The sequence below is a fragment of the Ambystoma mexicanum genome, chromosome 4q (genome assembly GCF_040938575.1).
Source record: "Ambystoma mexicanum isolate Mex_15411 chromosome 4q, UKY_AmexF1_1, whole genome shotgun sequence".
Classification (NCBI taxonomy): Eukaryota; Metazoa; Chordata; class Amphibia; order Caudata; family Ambystomatidae; genus Ambystoma; species Ambystoma mexicanum.
The window spans coordinates 257,375,556-257,379,618 of NC_090928.1; positions in this window are offsets into that span (position 1 = coordinate 257,375,556).

Consider the following 4,063-nt stretch of genomic DNA (forward strand, 5'->3'; position numbering starts at 1 on the left):
TCCTCATAGGTATGGCTTGAGGAAATCTAGTGGCATGATCCACCACAACCAGGATAAACCTGTTGCCTGAAGATGTGGGAGGGTCAAGAGGACCATCAATGTCAATCCCAACCCTCTCAAAAGGGACTCCCACTACTGGGAGAAGCACCAAGGGTGCCACATTCTTGGCTCCACTCTTGCCAGAGGTTTGGCAAGTGTGGCAGCTTCTGCAGAATTTGTCTACTTCTGAGCCCATCTTAGGCCATTAGAAGTAAAGAGAGAGCCTTTCCTTATTCTTCTTAAAACTTAAGTGACCAGCCAAAGGTATCTTGTGGGCTAACTGCAGAAACTGGAGTGGTTCAGTAGAGGTACTACAAGTTTTTTGCAGTCTCCAGGGGTTGACTCAGTCGGTTCACTGTAGAAGAGGCCATCTTCCCAGTGCAACCTATACTTCCCAGGCTCAGTCCCATTGAGCTGAGAAGCTGCCTGTAGGCGAAGACCTTCCAAGGTAGGACACTCTCTTTGTCCCCTGCTGAAATCTACCCTGTTGGGCCCACCTTCTGCCAGTAAAGACTGCAGCTCAGGATGGTCAACAGGGTCAAGATCTCCTACCAGAGTAAGATCTTCTTCTAGATCTGATTCCTCAGTATCTAGCTGAACCATACAGGGTTGAACCTCACACTCAGCCTCAGCTGGTGGAGGAGTCACAGATGTGACCTTGGACAGCCTTGGAGATATCCTTCTAGGCACAGGAGTGCTTGCTGGTTTCTGGCTGGTCGACTTGGGTTTCCCCTTTGTCTCTTTCTGACCTTTAATAGCAGTAAGTAAGTCCTGTGGACTTGGGGTGATAGTATCCTCTATCATGGCCCCAGGAGAGCCTCTCAAGGTTCTCTCCCTTGCAGACCTTGTGAGCTCCTGCCTCCTTCTTCTGGGGGGCCTGGGGGTACTGGACACAACTCCCAAGAGTTTTAAGGTCATTACCCTGCAGGACCCTCCCAGGTATTTTATTCTGTACACTTACAGGTATTCTGACAGTCATGTCAGTACACTGGATGAGAGCTGGTAACTGGGTAACCATTTGCACAGGGCCTCCAGCTAACTTGGTTAGGTGTTTGGGTGCCTTAGCAACATCCTCCACCTTGAAAAAAACATTAATCCACCACAGTTATGCTGGCTCCAGTGTCTCTGATGGCAGGGGTTTCCTGACCATTCACAAGAACACTATCTTTGTAATACTCTTCAGTATTATCTGGGATTGAGTTATAGACATATAAGTTATGTTGTTCCCAAAGACCCAAGGACACTAAAAAAACACTCATGGGCTCATCAGCTAGTAACTGAAAGTTACCACTGGCCATAGGTACTTCATCCACCTGGGAGAAGGCTAAGGAGGCAGTGTGGACCCCTGAAGGTTTACCCTTACATCTGGGATTCCCTTACACATGGTCAGGTAACCACAAACAAAGCATTTTCCAAATGCTCTCTGGAATGGGGGTTTGTTCTGACCTCCTTCTGGTTTGGGACCAGATGGTACACTAGCCTGATTCAGTTTCCCTTGTGGCTTACCCTGGTTATGTTTGGGGCCCTCTTTTGGATTGGAATTATTGGAATTCTCTTTGTTGTCTTTCTTTGGCTGCTTTCCCTCATCCTTTTTCGGAGTTACCCCAGAATCCTTATGAGTAGCCCGGTTGGCAACCCACAAGTCAGCAGCCTTAGCTAGTTTCTTCGGATCTATCTCCTTTGAATCAGCCAAGTGCTGTCTAAGCAGAGGGGAGCAGACATCAAAAATAGACTCCAACATTACAAGATTCCTCAAACCTTCATAAGTGTTCACTTTGTAACCCTTAACTCAACCATCTAAGTTTTTTAAACATTCACACACCCAGGTAGCCCAAGGGGTACCATCATGCTTTTTGAGGGTTCTAAATCTCTTAAGATACTGGGAAGGGGTCTTCCCAAATCTAGCTATTAATGCTAGCTTCACCCACTCATAATCCTGTTTATCCCCCCCCCCCCCCAACTCCATTACAGCATCACATGCAACAGGGGGAAGCCTAGAGAAAAGCCAGGTCATCTTATTTCACTTCCAATTCAAGTCTCATTTTCTCAAGTGCAATAAATTCAGGACTAAGTGTAGGACCTGTGGGTGTCCTGTGGACAGAGGTTGTGCTTTCTGAGCAGGCAAAGGAGTTGTAGGGTTTCCTAACAAGGACTCATCTACTTCTTGTAAAGTAATACTCTCAGATTCAGAAACATCAGTATCCACATTTTGTTGGAGGGGCAGGCCCTTCTGACCCACTCTCCAGACTTTGTTTTCCCATTAACTTTGCAATCAATTCAGATTTCTTTCCTTTACCAGAGAGACTCCTCTCCCTACACATGGTTCTGAAAACCTCAGCAGTGTAGTTTAAGAGACCCTCTTCAGTGTAGCTTTCCATATTTGACATGATTCTTAGTTTAGTCGAATTAGTGGTGTTTAGCTTTGTGGTTAGTTGAACCCAAGCAATAGCAGCACTCTAAGTATAATCACTCTACTTCCAAATCCTCACCGCTGTGCACCAGTGTTAGGCAGAATCCTGTGCAGTGCCCTTAAGAACCACTACACACAATTATGACTGCAAGTGGTAATACAAGTTTTACCTTTGGTACAAGCTTGCACTACTATGTTAAAGTGGTAGCAGTAGCGGAGCAGCCAGGCTTATCTCAAGAGTATATGAGCAGTAGCAGAGATTACACAAAGGGACTCAAGCAAACACCGACTCAAGGTTTCAGGTAAAAAATATGAGTACATTTATTTTTAAACCGTTTGTTATAAACACAACACTTCTATTAATTCAAAACCACACGTAAAATATACTACAACCAACCAATTCGCTTTGTACGGTATAACTTCAAGGTAAGTACCCTATGTTTTAACGGACCGGTGTTGTGAAACAAAAGACGTTACCGGGAATACATATGCGTTCACTTTTTGACAGTAATGACAGTTCGGTCTTACTAAAGAAACACGTATCTGCGGCAAGAAATGTTACCGGGGCAAAAACACACTTAGCACCTGAGATACCCAGAGAGAGTTGGGGGCAGAAATCATAGGCAATACTTTTGTCAAGGCAGACAGAATCAGAGAACACTCAGACAGAAATTCAAGAGTCCATAGGCCGGAGCCAGTGTCAAGTGGAACCGGGTTCCTGTTGTCAAGGATCACACAGTCAGACAGTTCACGATTCAACGTAGCCAGGAGTACTTAGATATTGTCAATGGAGGAAGCAAAAGTTATAAGAAGAAGGGAAGATAAGAACAAGCCTTGTAGGAGGAGAAAAAGGGATTCACCCGATTTCCTCAAGCAGAACACAGTACCTTATTCATTGAAGAAGCTGGTGCCACAGCAGTTGTTCCTGGTAGTTTCCTGCAGATCCACAGTTCCTGGAGCTTTGGCAAGAAGGAGGACATCTGGAGGGTTCTGCACCACACAGGGCTGAAGCTGGAAGCAGCGACGGTGAATAAAAGGTGTGCTCCTTAAAAACAGGAGAGGCTTCTTCAGATGGCTATCCGGACCACTACAGCAGTGTGCAGCGGTTTCGACCATGAAGAGGATCCTCTGGCTGTAGAAGATGAGCTGGTTATCCCCACCAGGCTCAAGGGAAGAAGACTCTGGACTGGATCTGCTCTGGTCGTCTAAGGGTAGATAGCTTAGGACTGCAGCAGGGCTTCACCGGGACGGGATAGTTGCAGCAGCTGACTTCTTCTCCGCTTCTCTTCGGTTCCTTGTAGTTCCAGTGGCGACTCTGACTTCTAGCCCAAGAGTCCTGCCTTTTATGCAAAAATCCCCCATTCACACAGCTTGGCCGTCAATCACGCAGCAGAGGGGTTGTCCAGCCTGGCAGGGCAAGGGCGGAGGCTGGAAGGCAGCAGAGCGTGATCGGCTGCAATGTGGAGAGCCCGGCAGGGCAAGGGCGGAGGCTGGAAGGCAGCAGAGCGTGATCATCTGCAAGGGAGGAGCCTGGAAGAGCAGGGCTGAGGCAGGGAGCCCAAAAGGCTAGGGCTGTAGGCAGCAGGGTGTAGCAGGCTGCAAGGCAGGACGCCC